Genomic DNA, 21,177 nt, shown 5'->3' on the forward strand with positions numbered 1-21,177 from the left:
TGTATGGCAAATTACATGGCGATTGATTGAGTCTATGATGCCAAAAAGGTAACAAACGAATTTACTTTCGTGTTTATAATATAATTAAGAACTAGGTGCTCGATATATAAATTTAATTCAGTGTATAGAAAATATTAGGAAAAGATGCCAAATTTGTCATAAACAAATAAACAATGGCGAATAGAGATTGAATCCGGTGGATTCCGGAAATCCGGACAATACACATTCCCGCGACCCCGTTACTGTGGGCCAAGTTACAAGAGATTCACGCTTAAAGTAGTTCGAAAAATTAAAGAAAAAACGACTCTTGAGTTACAGTTACGAACAAACCAAATTAATTCGTGTGATATAAAAATTACAATCCAATATGGAACTGCTTCCGATTGAAAATTACTCAATTAAAAAATTACTAAAAATGAATTTAAAGTCTAGTGTACAAAGAGATGTATCTGAATTGAAATCAAAACGCCACCTTATATAGGTGGTCAAATTAATAAGGATATAATAACATTGAAGAGTAACTAAATTTCTTACGAATGTTCAGCATAAAAAATTGACAATTAAAAAATACTTACTCGTGTTATAATTTATTTAAAACAAGATTGATTTTTTCTGTTTCTATTTTTAATAATATAAAAAAAAGTATTTACATATGTCTATGAGTTGTTTCATTCATAGTACAAGCTCTGTTTAGTTTGAGACTATGTGGATTTATCTAATAAAAGTATAATTATTAAAATAATAATTTTTATTTAAATACCATATCAGATATTAATTGTGCACTGCTGAATATAGGTCTCCTCCATAATTGGGAGAGTTTTGCCAGTAGTTGCCACGCTTGGCAAGCGGGCTGGCAATCGTAGTTAGACGTTTGGTCATGTTTTAAGAGGAATGCTCCTGCTCATCCCTCGACCACAAGTTACCTTAGTTACCTCTTACGACACCCACAAAAAGGAAAGGGTGGCCTATTCTGTCGGGACCTATACAGCAATTTAAATAAATAAGTAAATATTTCACGCACCTCTTATCGCTTGAGCCCTTCGCCCCATGACACGACATAACACATTCAGGGGACGTCCATATCTCACATTGTCCCAGTGCTCTGCAGAAACCGTATTTCCTAATAGAATTGGTTGTGCATCAAAAATGTTTCCGGTACATTCCGAGCGTTTTCCGGTATTTTTTTCTTTATGTAAGTACTGTCCAGACATCATCAAGTTACACTTTCCGGTATTGTCTGTTGGAAGATAAAAGAATCTGTATTTGTTATATGTAGGGTAGATTTAATTTTCTACATCGTGTCCCTTAATAAGATTGAATAAGTCAGTCCGTTGCTAGCAAATTGCCCACATGTCAACCTCCAAGTGGTTCCTCCCGGAATTCATCATAGTTACGAATTCTTATTTTTTTTTTTCCGTTATCACTTCCTTCCTTATATGATTCCTTCGTTATCACCTATCATCCCTTACTAGTGTTCCACCGGTATCTACTGATAGTACTGAGTAACTATTTCATTTTTACCTATTAAAAATATATAGTAATTGCAATTACAAATATATAGATATTAATATGTGTATATCCCTACCAGATCGGTGTGTTTATAAATGCGTTTATCGAAAAAAGCAAGGCAAACTTGATTTTTTTTTCTTTTTTTTATATGCAACTTAGAGTGGCAAACAAACTGACGCTTGATAGAAAGTGGTAGACGCCACCTATAGACACGAGCAATACCGTAGACATAACAAAGTATACTACGTTGCCCATGATACTCCCATGCGTTGCTATTCCAGAGGATTAAGTTATGCCTCTGTACCCTGTAAATTTACTGCCATATCCCACCCTTCAAACTGAAACATAATCATCCAAACTCAACTTCTTCACGGTAGTAAACACGAATGGGACAGAGGTGTCCAAGCAAACGACTTTTGTACAATGTCTTCCTCTGGCAATTGAATTGTGATAAAGTAATATATACGGTTTTTATTAGAGAAAATGCATCTTTAAAGATATTCTATGCCTAGATTGCTATAAATAAAATAAGTCAGCCCATGATCCATCGGGTTAGCGGTATCAGGCCGATAGTGATCGTGGAACGAGCGTACCGTGCCCTAATACCGGTAATGGAAGTCTACGTTCGATTTTCCGTGTCGTTTGCGTCGAACGCGCGAGATAACGAGAAACGTTGCAAATATAGCTTTATATAGTTTACGATTTATCATAGTGCGAAATTGGCGGGTGAGAAAGCGACATTAAAATTACATAAGTATCTAACGTACTTGGTCGATATACGTCTACTTAGATGGAAAGTAAAGTACTAAAAATGAAATATGAGAATGGCCAAAACAAATATAGGCTTGTATAAAAATTTTACTTTATTTTTGTGCGTATGTGTGTGTGTACGAGTACGCGAACGTGTCTGTGAGCCCTGAGCCATGTATGTGTGTGTGCGTGCGTGCGTGCGTGCTTGCTGCGTGTGTGCGTGCGTGTGTGTGTGTGTGTGTGTGTGTGTGTGTGTGTGTGTGTGTGTGTGTGTGTGTGTGTGTGTGTGTGTGTGTGTGTGTGTGTGTGTGTGTGTGTGTGTGTGTGTGTGTGTGTGTGTGTGTGTGTGTGTGTGTGTGTGTGTGTGTGTGTGTGTGTGTGTGTGTGTGTGTGTGTGTGTGTGTGTGTGTGTGTGTGTGTGTGTGTGTGTGTGTGTGTGTGTATAAATAAATACACATATAAATGAGTGATATTTCGTGGTCACAGTGAAAATATTTTAATTTAGAACACAAGCGTTACAACACAACGTAATACAATTTAATGTCATCAATTGTCACAAAACTAATGACTAATTAATCAATAAACTCCTGTGTTACCATTATAAATCCAAGTATATGAGGTTAAAAATTATTTGTCGTTTTTAATCCATATTTTTTGGAAAAAATTATACATCTTTTGATTCGCAAATTAAAAAACACGATTGTTCTGCAAAAACGATTTATTAAAAAAATAGCCACGTTCAGCATGGTATGGAGATTCTAACGATATATTTAATTATTTCTTTCTTTATTAATTCTAGCCATATATTTAAAACTATTAAGGAGTTTAGAAGATATGGTAGAACAAAGAAACTCATATTGCTTGAATTTTAAAAATGAGTCTTCTTTTTTGGTCGGCCTTATCAGATGCTAAAAATTTCAATGAATTCTGTATCTAGAGATAAATTATTGAGTTTTTTAATGCCATACTTCTACTAATGTACATACCAGGAAAGATTACTGTGGAACGAGAAGTTCATCCCCGCTGTATCTGAAACAAATGGAAACTGATTGTTAATTTAAATTACATTATTAAAGATTAAATATATTAAGCGTTTTCTACTTTATGAGCCAAATTTTATTTTGTTTTAATTTATTTAGTGAGACATACAATTCTTAGAATATAAAATAATTGGTGAAATATGGCCGTAAAATTACAGAGCACAGGAGCGTATGTCGTAAACAGAGGTGGAGAGCAGTTAGTGCTAGCAATATACCTTAGGTAGCCCTCCATTCGGAAGAGGGGAGGTTATGTATATAGCAATATACATATCATCTGTCGCTGGTGCCCCGCCAGCGTATACTGTCCCAAATGAATTCTTCAAAAGGAGGGTAAAGAGGTTTCTTCAAGGTCGGCAAAGCACGCGTAATACCTTTGCTATTGCAGGTGTTCATAGGCTACGGTAACCACTTACCATTAGGTGGGCCGTATGCTTGTTTGGCACCTCAGCGGTATAAAAAAAAAGTCGGTTTTTAAGAGACATTATTAATTTATCCATTATAAAAATAATAATAATAATAAAAACCTTCTTCGTTATTATTTAAACTAATTACAAAAAGGTTTTAAAATATGTAAATTAAGTAGCTTTATATGACTGCGAACTCGTACTAGACGTACTTTTAAACTAACAAAAAAAAAAGTATTATTTCTTTTCAATAATTGGGCTAATGATATTTAAAATTATTAAAATTTTTAAATTAATATCATTTTTAGACGCTGAGATATAGCGCTGCGACAGACGGACGGTACCTTACGGTACGGAACCCTAATAAACAACGATCCTATTGAAATTATTGGATTTTATTGTAGTGTAAAAACAACCCTTGGTTTTTATCTTCTACTGGGTTGAGACCGCGACCCTCGCGTGGGGGTTGCGGTCGAAAGGTTGACAAATACTGTTTGGTCAATAAAAAAACGGCCCTAACAATATCATAACAAGGTCTAAAATACATAAACGTCCACTAGTATTCATATTTTTTTTTTTTATTTAGTTAATAGTATTTTCACTACACACAAATAAACAACCGCCTTCATTATCAAACACTTAGTATGACATCATCGAGTATTAAGTAAACAATGCTTAAGGCATTACAAATAGGTTTCCGAGATATAACGGTTGAGTGGGAGTAAGCAGTAACTCGAGACTAATGCTTTGTATATGTACATGGACGGTCGAGTAGTTCGGATCGGGGCGGTAGAAGAAATTACATCAAAAACATAAAATGTAAAAAAATTGCCAAGTCTTATAATGCAGTCGTTCCACTGCAAGTTGTGAGATCGCATGTTATTATGTATTTACGGAAGCACCTATTCGACAACTGTTTTATAAGTGGTTATCTGATTGAAACAATAAAAACTAATAAAAACTTATCAATATTTATAGTGACCATACTGATAATAGACGTGTTCATTTCTTTAATAATTATGGTATACATTTATACATTTATGATTTTTACAATATAATATTTAATCCAAATATAATATTTCAGAGCTATGGATTTTTTTTTTTACTTTGTTTTGATATTTATTTTTAATGAGTGAAAATGGTATGTCAGCCCCGCCTGCGCTAACGAGATACGCTGGCGGAGCACCAGTGAAGGGTGATAAATGAGAATGAAAACAGGCCAGTTAGCCCAAAATAATGAATTCATCAGGAATTAACCATGATAGTTTCCAGGGGGAACCGCGAGGTGATCGACCTGGTTGGGTATATTGCTAGCAATTGGATTCTCAGTCTCCATTATTAACAATCCCTTTCCCCTCTATTTTGATATTAAATATAATCTATCTTAATGTTTGTTAAATATTATAATATTTTGTATTCGTACCTAAAAATTTGTAATATCTATTCTTCGAGGTTAAAACTAGATGTATTTTTGTAGAAAAAAAATCTGAAATTACCACTTAAGCTGGTAATATATGAATGAGTATTAAATATAGATACAGATTCGCAGTTTTCGAGTAACTTGGACTTGGACCGATAGAGATCGTACTTGCAATTTTATAATGCAAATACCATGGTTTTCGATGTGGCAGTGTTAACAAAACGGCATCAGTTGTGTGTGAACCGACTTTAAAGTTCGGAATTGACTTACTGTTAACTGAATTTTCGAAATTCAACGCAACAATGTGAATGCACCTACGCAGTGCACCGGGTGAATAAAGGTGTAATTAATCTTGTTATCGAGTACAGATAGATAGAAAAATGTAAGACTCGTATAAAAACATTTCAAATTATATACTACTAACCGAGTCCGATGGTTTTTTTCCTCTAACCAAACCAACTTTCTTCAAAAAATGAGCTATCTAATGAAAATAATTGTTCGAATCCGACCCGTAATTGTGGAGATTAGCGCGTTAAAGCGAACAAATTGTTTTGCTTTATTATTAGTTAAAACAGTTATCTACGTAAGTATGTCTGTTTGTATTGGTTTGGGTGTTTTCTGTATATAAAAAAAAAAGTATTACAGTACATTGACGATGCAATTTGTATTTACAGTACAAGCTCTGATTAAATTGAGGCTAGGTGGCGCTGTGTGACATTTATTTATTTCAGCAACATTTATATCAAAGTTCATATGTATTTATTCAATTATTTTTCGACGGTCCTATTTACAACACTTTTTTACACCATGGACCTATTTACATTGGCCATTTCCACTTGTTCCTATCAACGTTTTCCCAATGGGGGATAAGAATGGAATTTTATTTCACTAGGCTTTGCGACGTTTTAAAAGGGATGCCTATTACGAAACCCACAAGAAAAGAAGGGTCGGTCCATTCTATGCCGGGACCATAAGGTACGGTGGCAAATAAAAATTATACCACACAAATAAATAGAAAAAAATATAAATAAATTTTTCTTTTTCTAAGTCAATAAATCAGTTTGACACACTTTTCTTGCCGCCTGTACCTACACGTAAGCAAAACGCATGGGAACTCTATCCTTAAGACGTATAACAGCAAATATACGCTCTCATTATCCAACAATGTAATAAAAGGACAGTAATGTGTTTCACAATACTACTCGAATAGCAAATAGGACAGTACTAAAAGTATTGTTGTTCAAATGGCGCGATTAAAAAGTTGATATAATTTTTTTATAAGTCGACATGAATGGGTTAAATTGATGGGTTTAATATGTTACAAGAGAATGGGGTTATGAATGTGATACGGTGTTTATAAGGTTTAGAGATTTTACTGTTATTTCATACTAGTTGTATGCTGCGGTTCAGCTTGCATTAGTGTATAAAGTAACATGTTTTATAAGTTGAAACAGGATTATAACCTATCCGTGTCTTTAATTCAGTTAAGCCATTTTACCGACTAATGAACATACGAACATCTATACAAACATGTATATATATACTTATATATCCTTGGGGGTTTTGCCAGTAGTTGCCACGCTTGGCAGGCGGACTGGCAACAACACACACGGGAAAGGAAGGAAGGGGAGGTCTATTCTATGCCGATACCACATGGAAACCATCATGGTTAATTCTTGTCGAATTCATCATGGTGGGCCAATGCCGGTTTCACTGGTGACCATTCCATTATCACTAATTAAAAAAATATTAAATGTGCAACCTATTTTTAAGATATAACATATAATTGATACAGTTATCAAATATAGCTGTGACCACACATAATTTCTTATCTAAACGGTTAATTTATCCTTCGCAACCATTATAAGTGCATGCAAATCCAATGCAAAGTGTGTGGTGTCACTTAATTATGCAAGGTCGCGCGCGGGTTTTCATATTTTATTATGTAAGTTTTATTAATATCTATTTGTAAACTAATATTTTCTTGTTTTTTTTTTATACTGGCCAACTTTTACAATTGTTCTTTTTAAAGGAACCTTCTTCGATATTTGAAAAACTTTAATATTTGAATAAAAAAAAGTAGCCAATTACAAATTTTGTGGTTACCAATACATTTAACGAATAATTTTTTTCTATTTGCATACATCGTCGTTATCATCCTATCAGTGGTTAATTGTCCACTACTGGACATAGGCCTGCCTAATAAGGGGAGTTTTATCAGTAGTAGCCACGCTTGACAGGCGAGTGGGCAACTGTACTTAGACTTTGGTGATGTTTTGAGAGGGACGTTGCTGCTTATCCCTTAACCATTTAGTTCCTTAGTCGCCTCTTACATATATAAATGTGAAAAAAAAAAAACTAGTATATAATTTAAAAATAATATGTGAACTGAATATAAACAATTATGTTTAATTTTTTAAACAAAAGTGAAATAATAATCTTATTATTTATATGTATTTGGTTTTGTTGCAAATGTATAAATTTATTGATATAATCTGTGTCGTTAAAAAAATATTAAAATAAATCGACACGTATCGAGAGCATAAAGAAACAGAAAATAAAAAAAATAAGGCGCTTAAATGCTTTACAAATGAAAAAAAAAATAGAGAATTTCTGAGAACCCATGTTAAACATTAGCATTTTCGGATTCTGTGAACGTAATTATGTTTTTAATCATTTAATAAGTTGTTACATTTTAAGCGAACTTAGAATGGAGAACGTTTGTAATTCGACAGTATTGTTTTTTTTTTTACGTGTAAATTAAATGATATATTTGCTAAATCTAAACTTATCTAAAGTTATTTTGTGATCGATAGGTTTTGTTTGTATTGTACTTGTATTTATCTATGATAGCGGTTTCACCGCTATTTTTCGTGGAACATAGAAAAAAAACTTAAGAATTTTTTGTCTATGTTTACAACAATTTTCTTAAATTTTTAATGTATTATGTTGTTATTTTTAATGTTTGAATTAAAATTATATTGTTTGCATCTATCATCATCATACCAGTTAACTGTTCAATGATGAATATATGCCCCTCCCCCCCAAGAGTAACTTTGCTATTGGGAAGGTATTGCTATTGCTATATACTTACAATTTTGGAGATATAGGCTGTATTGTATGTACTTGTAATATTTTATATATTTTTATGTGTATAGATAATAGATCTGATGATATTGACCTTATCTTTTTTTGTAAACAAGCATTTATTTTTGATAGGTGAAAATCGTTTGGTAACCCCGCCTGCGCTAACGGGATACGCTGTCGGAGCACCAGTGAAGGGTGATAGATGAGAATGAAAACAGGCCAGTTAGCCCATAATGACGAATTCGTCAGGAATTAACCATGATAGTTTCCAGGGAGAACCGCGAGGAGGTCGACCTGGTTGGGTATATTGCTAGCAATGGGATTCTCAGTCTCCATTACTAACAATCCCTTTCCCCCTGTAAACAAGCATTAGTCAATAGCTACTCCTTAAAGTACACTTATTAAAAGCTTTTCTTTAACTTATAAGATTTGTTCAGGACAAATTTTAAAAATTGAATTCGTATTAGTTCCTCCTAATCGATTTTGTTAATATTTTGCATATTCTTAGTCATTCATTTAGGTTTGGTGACAACTCTCAATTCTACTGATTTTACAAGCAAACGACTTTGTACAAAAGTCGTTTGCTTGGGTACCTCTGTCCCATTCGTGTTTCAACCGTAAAGCAGTTGTGTTTACATGGCTGTGTTTCGGTTTGAAAGGTGGGATATGGCGTGAATTTATAGGGTACAGAGGAATAACACCTGAGTCCTCAGGAATGGCAACGCATGGGAAGTATCATGGGCGAAACAGTATATTCTGTTATGTCCATGGTATTGCTCATGTCTATAGGCGACGATTACCACTTTCCATCAGGTGGGCCGTCAGCTTGTTTGCCATTCTAAGTTGTATAAAAAAAACAAAACATCGCTACGATGGACGGGTGTTTATTGCTCTTTCATGTGTTAACTACTGAACTAATTTAAACGAAATTTAGTAAACAGGTAGGTCATATCCTAAATTAGCATACAGGATACTTTATATAGTAATTTACGTGGAAGTTGCCGGATACAGCTAGTATTATAATATTTTCAAAATGGCCGCCACCACAAGATGGCGAAATCTGTATATTTTATCAATCTTATTAATATGTCTATAAATTAAAAAGACTGTAGAGTAGGTAAAGATAAAATGAATGACCTCATTTTAAAATTAGCGCAGCCACAAGATGGCGGTATACATTATAAAAGTTTGTTTTAAACCGGCATTATAATTTCTAATTCCGTGCATTGAAACGTATAATCGCGGACACTGTTTGACCTAATCAGGCGCAAGCTGGGAGCAGGGATAAGACCCAGCGAATCCCGGTCAAGCGGGATCCCGGCTGGACATGACTAATGTCGCGGCCGGCCGGACAAATAGTCCGTTGGATTACCGGCGCCTTGATTAACTAAGTGGTATTGTTCTGTCCCTGTTTTGTTATGCACCCCTGGTACTTTTGCTCTAGATTGGATTATTTGTATTTTAACCAGCTACGTGGGGTGGTTTCTTGCGTGCTTGTTATGAATGTTGATGCGTAATACAAATTAAAATAGTACTCACGCCCCGTCCCGTGAGGGCGATGGAGCTAATTACTGGAGTTCACTGCAAATATTTATATAGGACGATATAATATGAGAACAAAATGTATGCAACTGCGTGAAGACTGTTTGGTTTAGTATGCCATTTTTAATGGATGCAAATGGGATGGTTACCCCGTCTGCGCTTGCGGCATATATTGGTAGGGCACATATATATTAAGGATTATAGATTAAGGATGCAATCAGGAGTTTTTTCTTTATGTGTGATAATGGAATAGCAGCCTCATGTCTGTGCTAACGATATACACTGGCGGGCTACCAGTAAGGTATGATAGGTGAGGATAAAACAGATCAAATGGCCCATTGTGATGAATTTCAACAATGATGGTTTCTAGGGGGAACCGTGTGGAGGTCGACCTGATAAGGTATATTTTTAGTAATTGGGGCTGTTAGACCAATAGGTCTAACAACAATAAGAGGCGACTAAGAGAACTTAATGGTCGAAGGATGAGTAGCAGCGTCATCAGCATCATCAGCATCAATCAGCGTCATAGCAGCATCAGCAAAGCGTAACTGCGGTTGCTAACTCGCCTGCCAAGTATGGCTAGTATTGGCAACACCTCTTTATAAGGGAGGCCTATGTCCAACAGTGGATAGTTGCAACAAGAGCTCTCAATTTTACATTCCTATGTATAATATTAGCAATGATGATCAACATTCTATCGAAGGCTTATCACATATCGCTGACAGAGAGCCTCATTTATGTAGTATCAACTTGCAATAATTGATTTAATGACTATGTTATTACTTGTAACTCGATCTCGCAGGCAACCTCTAAACCTGTTATGTTTAGAAATGTTAACGCAGTAAAATAATCCATATTTCGTACGCATAGAAAATAGAATCGCATTTCGATTCCTCGCTTGACAGAACTATATACGTAAGACGTCTCGTTATCCTGGCCGATTGGATAAAAAAAATCCGTTTCGAAAAGAGAACAGCACAGCGATTCTATTATTTTTTTAATGGCAACACCTACGAAATTACATTTTTATTAGAAGTGTATTTTTTTTTGTTTCATGTAAGTATTTATTATAATATATACACCCATATTACTTATGGGATTAAATATATTTAAATTAATAGTAACACATGTTGATCGATACCTAACAGATAAAAATTGGCATAAAAATAACGCGCAAATTTACAGTGTTGCAAGCAATTTAATTAAAAATTCTCCCGATCAGGTGGATGTTTTTAAATTAATTTGATAACTATTGTAACGTAATAAATAAAAGATGACTTGTTTTTTTCTAAAATGTTTATTTAAGGCATTGCATATGGAAATTTATAGTCTAAGGCAGCCTTTCCCAACTTTTCCTTTCCACCTTTCCTTTTCCACAAGGGGGCGATAACGCCCCCTTGTGGGCGCTGCAGGCCTACAGGGGGGCGGTAAGAGACCCACAAAAAAAGGTTGTGTAGAGGCTTGGGGGGTGATTTGTTGATCTTGAAATAATAGTAGTTTTTGAGCAGGTAAAAAAATGGGGGCGCTAAAAAATTATTTTCAAAGTGGGCAGTAGACAAAATAAGTTTGAGAACGAAATCGGATCTAAGTTGTAAAAATAATATCTCACATTGCAACGTTGATATAAAATATCATCGTTGTCATCTATTGCTTTGTAAAACGTGGGAGCACCTTCAAGTGTTCGGATGATTCATTCGTCATTGTATCAGTGTATGGCGGATGTACGTAATCTGTGATACGGGCAGTTTAATGGCTGGAATTAAACGAATCGCCGGAGTCGTAACAGGGCCCTGCAGTCCCATACCTACGCACTTGTGTAACTTGTTTTGCTTATATACGAGTATGGTTGATAATTTACACCAACGTACTTCGATCTGCTTAACGTGTAAAGGTGTAGGCAGATTGCCAAACAGGATGAAATCTGAGTCGTAAAAAAATAATATAAGAACAACGCTGCAGTAACATTTCGGCAAAAAAATATCTTCACAAATCCTTATCGGTTTTTAAATGAGAAATAATATACTGAGGTAACAATAATTAAAAAAAAATAGTCGCGTTAAGGACTTCCTTCATTTTTAACGTTGGTTGAAAAGAATCAGAATTATTTAAAGTATGTTGTAAATGACTTCCATCTCGCAAAAGACAAGGGCAGATTTCATGAGCAATTTTTCATTAGTTTTTTGTGAAAATTAATAGTGATCCCGCCTGCGCTATAGGTATACACTGGCGGGGTCCCAGAGAGAGATGAGGTGGTGGATCAGGTGAGGGGGAAGTAGATCAGTTGGCCTATCGTGATGAACTTCAACAATTATTAATCATGATGGTTTTCAGGGGGAACTGCGTGGAAGTTGACCTCAAAGAGTATATTGCTAGCAAAAAAGTAGTTAGATCTCATTACTAATAATCCCTTTATAGGGGGAAAGGGATTGTTAGTAATGGAGTAATAACCTTTACTAGTCGGAGAATTATAATAATTTTTTATTATAATTTTTAAAAGAAAATTACTAGATTGAGAATGGTAAAAAATTTATCCCTTTATTCAGAAAACCTTCTACAAATCTACTTTAATTATTACACTATTTTGTCACTTTTTTTCAAATTTGGAATTTAGTACAAGAGAAAGAGATAAATAGTTTAATAGCTAAAATAAATTTATGAATGGTTTTACGCGATTACGAATAAGGGGGTTAACATTTTAAACAACGATTAGATATACAAAGCGAGTGAGTGGCATTTAGTTAGTGCAAAGTCTTTTTGAGAGCCCGCTAACTGCATTACCCTCGAACTATTTATTTGGATTCGGTCCAAACACGCTGCCAACGATTGGTGTTAATAACCTTCTAAATGATTTTAAATTTTTCTCACGATTCAGATAAGAGAGGACAGAGCATGTATTAATTAAGTCACTTTAGGGTCTGCACAAACGAGGAACGATCCTTGGCGTACTTTTTTGTCCATAAGGATATTATTACTCGAGTTTTTTTATGCAACTTAGAATGGCAAACAAGCTGACGGCCCACCTGATGGTAAGTGGTAACCTTCTCATATAGACTTGACCTTGACTGTGTCGTACATGATACCTTTATGCGTTGAGGACTAAGATATTATGCTTTAGTATCCTATAATTTCATAGCCATATCCCACCCTACAAACCATAGTACAACTATAAATACACGAATACTTCATAGTAAAAAGATGAATGGGACAGAGGTACCCAAGCAGGCGACTTTTGTCTTTCTTTGGTATTATCAGAATCTTTAGCAATTCGTGAACGATTGCTACCTTGATCAGCTGACAGACTAGTCAAGATTTTTTTTTATATACAACTTAGGCCCACCTGATGGAAAGTGGTAACCGTCGCCTATAAACATGAGCAGTACCATGAACATAACAGAGTAGACTGTTTCGCCCATGATACCCCCATGCGTTACCATTCCTGAAGACTCAGATGTTATTTCTCTGTACCTTGTAAATTCACGCCATATCTCACCTTTCAAACTGAAACACAGCTATGCAAATACAACTGCTTCACGGTTGAGACACGAATGGGACAGAGATACCCAAGCAATCGACTTTTGTACAGTCTCCCTCTCCGTTTTCTTTAAACCGACTTCAAAAATTGGGAGGTTTTCAAATCTTTTACATTTTTTTATGTTTGTTACTTCATAACTCCGTCAGTTGTAAATCGATTTCGAAATATCTTTCTTCATCTGAAAGGATATACTTTCAAATTAGTACTATAGAAGTTTTATCAAAATCGTTCCAGTACTTTAGTTTTTAAATCAAAATTACTGGTTTTGCCACAATTGAAGTCAGTTTGTCTGTTTGTTTATAGAATACAATATTAATAAGGGGGGAAAGAGATTGTTAGTAATGGAGACTGAGAATCCCATTGCTAGCAATATACCCAACCAGGTCGACCTCCTCGCGGTTCTCCCTGGAAACTATCATGGTTAATTCCTGATGAATTCATCATGATGGGCTAACTGACCTGTTTTCATTCTCATCTATCACCCTTCACTGGTGCTCCGCCAGCGTATCCCGTTAGCGCAGGCGGGGTTACCATACCGGGGTTACATTTTCAGCCATAAAAAAAATTAATTATTATTATTAGTTTTCAATCACGAGCTAAAAAAGATATTCACGTCAATAATTCATTAGGTAGCTTCCATTCAATTCACATCATTTCTCAGTCTCATACCTACACCGCCATAATAAATATCTGAACAACAATAGTAATACAAAAACTAATTGTATGTTGCTGCGTAAAATTCCAGTCTCGCCTGAGACTCGAACCCAGGAAATCCGTTCTATATTAGTACCGTTGCATCAGTGCATAGATACTAGATTCATAACGGGACTATGCAGTAAGCATATATAGGTAGGCATCTACATTAAAAAAAAATATATATACTTATAATAAATCTGTAGAGAGGTCAATTTTGTACATGAAATATATTTCCAAAATAACTATCAGGGGGTGAAAAGTGATCGATACTGATGCCAAAAATGCAATCAGTAAAATTTTTGCCTGTCTGTCTGTATGTTCGTTATAGAAACAAAAACTACTCGACGGATTTTAAAGAAACTTGGTACAATTATTCTTCATACTCCTGGGCAGGTTATAGTATACTTTTCATCACGCTACGATCAATAGGAGTAGTGCAGTGAAGGGAAATGTTGGAAAAACGGGAGAGGTGACTCCATTTTTAAGCTTCCACGCGTGTGCAGCCTTAATGGTCACTTTTTAAAATGTAAAAATGTCCACCCGTGCGAAGCCGGGACGGGCCGCTAATATATATATATATATATAATATATTATATATATATATATTATATATATATATATATATATATATATATATATAATATATATATATATATATATATATATATATATATATATATATATATATATATACAGAATCCGTATTACGATACCTGGGTTACGGTATTCTGGCCCCACACTAAATAATGGTTCTTATGTAGCTAATAAATTGGATTAACAGATAGACATTTTGCTCCACAAAAAAGTCGCTACATTTGTACACACACATACACATACTCCAATAAACAATGCATATATTTTATTTTATGCAACCTAGAAAGTAAACAGACTGACATCAGCTTGTATGTCATTCTAAATGGCATAAATAAAAAAATAAAAAAAATATATTATCATATAAGAGACTACAGTATGGGGGTCTTATATTTCTTAAGGGTTGGTAACACGCGCGTAACAACTCTGGTATTACAAGCGTTCATAGGTTACGGTAGCGTTAACTATCAGACGGGCTGTATGCTTGTTTACCAAAAAATACTATGATATATATGGAGTTATCTTACAAACACACAACTATATATTAAGTTGTGTGTACATACGATTTGCTTATTATATTATATATAATATTTTGGTAAAGCTTACATTTGGGTTTATGACTATTTCTCACCTTAATGCTTTCAGACATTTTAAATCTAATATGTCAACTTCAAGGAACACTGAGAAGGGACACAATTATATCAGAGGCCGTATAGAAATTCCTTTTATTTCACAATTGTAAGACGCCCGTCCGAGATCTCAATCCGTTGAACTTACTCTTTCTGACCGGTCATATTACACTGGTTATTTGATCCAGTTACAAGATCCTCACTTTCGAAAACAATGTTCGAATGCAGGTGCCTAGTTATAATGGTTCTCTTGTGATTATAGTAAGTACAGAGTACAATATAGTACAGAGTCATCATTCATAGCTTTTGCGCCGTCACGACCGCCCGAGGCTTAGGACCAATTTAAAATTCTACCGACCAGGTTAGGGAGGGTTGCACTGCGATCAATCAATGTTACGGGTTAGGTTTAGGTTAATTTTTGACTGCGGTTTTGTGGTTGGATTTGTATATATGCACATATTAGCTTTTACACACGGCTTCACTCACCCGTGACTTTGTTCGCGTTAAAATTCATTTTGTTCAACATTTTTTGTTGTTGCAATAGGCAGATATAAGATAGTTACAAAAAGAAATAAAAATTTATGTTTTAATTATAATACAAATTCTGCAGCAAATTGGATGATACAATAAAAATTTTCACACAAAAATTACACCTTCCTTACTCCAGTAAATTTTTCACGAGAAAATATAGCCTATGATCGTCTCCAGAGTCACATCTATCTCTATACTAAAATTCATCATAATCGATTCGGCGGTTTAGGCGTGAAATTATAACAAACACATTCAGTTTTGCATTTATTTACTTTTTATTTATTTATTTATTTATAATAATCTAGTTTTCTTCTTCTATACCAACATTATGTTAACGCTTGAAAACGTTTTTATAAATTACTTTGACAATTTCGATTTTAATAAAAAATAAATACTTAAATTTATAACTGTCATTTTTTTTATTTATTAAACTTAAATAATTATATTAAGGCAAAAAAAAAAAAACTAGAAAATAATATATAAAGAGGAAAGATTTCTTTGTTGTACGTTTGTTTGTAATGGATAAACTCAAAAACAACTTACAACGATTTTGAAAATTCTTTCATATTAATTATAGTAAGCTCATTGTTAGGGTAATATATTATTTTCTATCTACGAATCAAACATCGATTCCGATGGTTCCTGAATTTGTTCCCTAATTTGTATACAATATTTTTAATCATAACAGATCAGTCTACGTCTCCTACCTGCATTTTTCCAGATTAGGATGTGGAGGGAGGAGCGAGTGAATGTTTTTAATGGATGATAATGGAATGATACCCTATACCCTAACGGTGTACGCAGGCGGGGCACCAGTGAGGGATAATAAGTGAGAATGAAACTGCAAATCAGTTAGCACATCGTGATGAATACACCTGGACTTCAACACGAGGGTTTCTAGAGGGGACCATGTAGAAGTCGACCTGGATATATTGCTAGCAATAGGATTTTATTAGCAATAGGATGCATTACTAACAATCTCTTCCCCCCCCTCGAGAGTAAAGTAACGGGGATTAGCGGGTGTAGGCCCTCGGATTTTTTGTCATTAAAGTTGAAAAAAAAAATTTGTTCTGGCACTAAACATCGCATCGGTTACCTCTAAAGTCATTTATGTTACCATAAATCTGTCCCTGATAAGTGATAGACTATCCAGTATCTCGAACCTTCCATCTATCTTGTCATACACAAATTTGTTTTGTTATCTAAAGATCAATGATATTCTAATTAGAGGAGTATTTTTTTTAATGGATGATAATGGAATGGTGATCCCGCCTACGCTGTTGAGATTACAAGTACTAGTGTGAGATAAAATCACCGAGAGGAACGCGTGGTTGACATCACGAGGTGTTTTTTTTTTTATTGGATGAAAATGGAGTGGTAACCCCGCCTGCGCTAACGGGATACGCTGGCGGGGCACCAGTGAAGGGTGATAGATGACAATGAAAACAGGCCAGTAAGCCCATCATGATAAATTCATCAGGAATTAACCATGATAGTTTGCAGGGGGAACCGTGAGGAGGTCGACCCGGTTGGGTATATTGCTAGAAAGACCCATTACTAGCAATATACCCTAATAGGTCAACCTCCACGCGGTTCCCCCTGGATACCATCGTGATTATTTTTTTACAAACTCATCACGATGGACCAACTGACCTGCCTTCATCCTCATCTGTCATCTATCACTGGTGCCTCGTCAGCGTATACCGATAGTGCAGACGGGGTAACCATTCCATTTTGACCCATAAAAAAAAAGTAGTCTGAAAATTTGTTTTGCTTTTGCAACTGAAGTGAAACATTTCTTAAACCACTTTCGCAATGTTTAGCGCAATGTAATCCTAAGTTCGATTCTAGGCCGGTCTAATTTAGTATACGAAGTTTTTGCATTAGCTCGCTGCTCTAGATTAGCTTCTGTACAAATAACAAATATGTGGTAGGTAAATATTATCTCATACGTACTTAGTAGTCTAGTTAAGTTTGAGAATCAGGTTATTCATAGTTGGTAATAGTAACATAGGCATGGATTTTATCAGATGTCGCAATAATACAGTGCAAGGTAATGGAATCTTGAATAAAAACGTAACATCTGAGTCCTCAGGAATGGCAAAGCATGGGGGGTATCATGGGCGAAACAGTATACTCTGTTATGTCCATGGTACTGCTCATGTCTATAGGCGACGGTTACCACTTTACATCAGGTGGCCGTCAGCTTGTTTGCCATTCTAAGTTGTATAAAAAAAATCTAGCTAGTAGGAGAAAACAGGAGAAGAGATTAGTTCAGCGATAGGATGTTATTGATATTGTATTTTGGAATTTAAAATTTAAAATTTGAAAACATACAAGCTGTGCATTATAGGTAAGATAGATCAGTTTGTTCTTTAGTTAGACAAGCCCTAATACATGGCATAGTCAGATGGTTATTATATATTTTAAAAAATTGCATAAATACATCGTAAAAGTCAACATCCATTTTTTATTGTTAAGGAGGTAAACGAGTACCTAAACGGTCCATCTGATGGAAAGCGGCTACCGTCGCCCATTAGCTGCCGGCCTTTTAAATATTTGTAGGCACTTTTTTTTATGCAACTTAGAATGGCAAACAAGCTGACGGCCTATCTGATGTAAAGTGGTATATGTCGCCTATAGACATGAGCAGTATCGTGGACCTAACAGAGTATACTGTTTCGCTCATGAAACTCACCATGCATTGTCATTCCTGAGGACCTAGGTTATTTGTGTCCTTTCTCCTTTTAAATGTGTTAATATAATATAATTTGTTAATAGAGTCCGTGTTCTAAATTCAAATTCAATCGAACGAAATATCTGGTCGTTTATCAATGTTTACTTTAAAATCTACTATTTATTGCTTTGTTTTTTATTTATTTAAAATCTTATTATCTTTAAACTGTAATTTTGTAATTTGTTCGTAAAATGTAGATGATTCACTGGCAAGGAACGGGGCGAGCCAATCCTTCGGTACACTAGGGCGTGAGCTCGCATCTATCGCGCTATTTAAGGCAAGCCATTTTATATTTAGGGCGCACCTCCGACGTGCTATATTTTAAGTTTGACGTAATGAATGAGTTTGTCTTTGAATGTGCCTACTAGCATAGATAAAGTATAGTCTACTACTTTTATTACAATAGACGCCTTAAGCCCACCACAAATGGAGCTAGAATAAATATTAATATATTAAAGTTATGTTTTTAGATTATATAGATAGTGTATTGAGTATTAAAAATATTTCAAAATTTAGTTAGTTGTTTGACGTTTGCTGACTTATTTTTTTTAATAAAAATAAAACAGGCTAATCCAATGTTGCCAGTGACTGGACTAAAAATTTCCCTGATTAGATCGATTTTTTAAAGTTGAATTGAGAATTATTTTTTCTATTATAATATTTGAAAAGGGATACTGTTCTTCATCTCTCGACTATTAACTAGCCCTTAGTCACCTCTTCCGACACTCATGTGAAAATAAAGGGTGGCCCATTCTATGCCACGCATGGGGTTACAAGATATATAGTAAAAATCAAATGTAACATATAAATAAAAAATAGTCGAATTTGGAACCTTTATATTTTTTAAAAACGTTTAAAACATGCTTTAAGTGAAATGAGATAGATATCAGTAGATACTCAAAAACGTATCAATCTCAAATAAATAAAAATACACATCGAAATTGTCCAGAGAGTTATAAATATATATCAATAACGAGACAGGCGCTAATATACACATTAACGAGTTAATCTATAGATCAACGGGACTGTTTCACTAAAGCACGCACACAAAAACCTAGGGATGGGTAATGCATAGAAATACCTATATATAGTTTTTGCAATATCTATCTATATTTTGGCCCAATAATGAATACGAGACTTCAGTTGTTCAAGATATAATATCGAAATAATGAATCCGAACGAAATGGATATAGATATTTATTTATTTAAATTTTAATATACAATAAAAATTTTTGTATATTTGGCGGACTTAACACCAGACGGTGTTCTTTACCAGTCAACTATTGGGCGACCCCAGAAATTGGCAGTGCATTACTGAATAGAGGAAATATAAACTAATAATTAATATATTGATATAATATAAACATACACATAATATGTTAAATAAATAAATATATGCATATAATAAATACATAAAATATTACTATATCAAACAATTAATTGTATTAGAATTAAATAATCTATGATTCAAGCAGACTAACCAATAAGGTTAAGTTTAAAGAGAAAGTGAGAAAAAAAAAATAGAAATTAGGTTATTTGCCGTTGGAGAGTGGTGAGTGCGAAAGGGAACCCATGTCTCCGACATATGGCACCTCGAGGGTATATAGGATATCGTCTGGTTTTTGGTGAGTACACCCCCACCTTACGGGGGGATTCCCACAGTACCCATGCACCTCCCACAAGGTGTATGGGTCTGCATAAAGCATTTTCCAGGCGTTAAAAAAAAAGAAAAAAAAAAGTTATCTGACTGGTATGGGCGATATCGTCATGGGTGATGATATTTTTATAGAGGAATTCAATATATAGATATTGGATCGGTATCGATACTTCCCATGCCTATAAAAACCTATCAATCTGTCACTTAGCTAACGGGAGTACCGAAATGCAGCCGTGTCTATAATAATCCGAAAGGCACATGGCTAGTGTATAAATATTTAAACACTTCAATACTGTCACAGTGGCGTTACTGACATGGATTTTTATAGCTACTACTTAAAATAGATAAAAATTGCTCACGACATTAATCCTGGATGGAGTAGTTAAAGGTATTTTTTCACTCTTGCCGTTCAAATGATATATATATATATATATATATATATATATATATATATATATATATATAACTATATATATAACTTGAAATAGTTTTTGCAAAATAATTAGAATTTTATTAATATAATATAAATATATTTGATAATGAATGAATGAATGAATGAATGGTTTATTCTCTCTTCACAAAAGGTAGAATAAAGTAACAACTTGAGGTACAATTTGATATGAAGACCAATTTTGTGAGAGACTGGTGCTTGTGGTAGGTTTAGAAGAACCTGTGTTACAAGTCACCAGCGCCCCATCTCCATGGACTACACAAATACAAGGCAACCAATTAGTGTTATAATACACAGATAACAATAATAAGATATAAAGTGCAAGAATAAACTTAACATTAAAACTTATTTCTAATATATAACTTAGGCAAAGTTAATTACAAAATACAGACTATATAATTAATCAATTATAATTATTACTGTAATATTTTATGATTGTTTTTAACAGTTTTTAGAATTACGCTGTGCAGAACCGGCATAGAATGGGCCACCCTTTCTTTTCCCGTAGATCTCGTAAGAGATGATTAAGGGAACTTTAAAGTTGAGCGATGGGTATTGTCCTTCGTAAAACATCACCAAAGCCTAACTGTGGTTACCAGGG

At 34.5% G+C, this 21,177-nt stretch overlaps 1 protein-coding gene across 3 annotated transcripts in view; it reads right to left on the reverse strand.

The window, feature by feature from the left end:
• The window catches only part of LOC113516678 (leucine-rich repeat neuronal protein 1-like), a 374,371-nt gene that overhangs the window by 263,920 nt on the left and 89,274 nt on the right, over window positions 1-21,177 (reverse strand). For all 3 annotated transcript variants that reach the window (XM_052902599.1, XM_052902597.1, XM_052902598.1), the window contains exon 2: window positions 3,246-3,288. The gene's annotated coding sequence lies outside the window, so the exon portion shown is untranslated. The remainder of the gene's footprint in view (window positions 1-3,245; window positions 3,289-21,177) is intronic.

The sequence above is a fragment of the Galleria mellonella genome, unplaced genomic scaffold (assembly GCF_026898425.1).
Source record: "Galleria mellonella isolate WM207_F2 unplaced genomic scaffold, CSIRO_AGI_GalMel_v1 utg93, whole genome shotgun sequence".
NCBI classification, from domain to species: domain Eukaryota; kingdom Metazoa; phylum Arthropoda; class Insecta; order Lepidoptera; family Pyralidae; genus Galleria; species Galleria mellonella.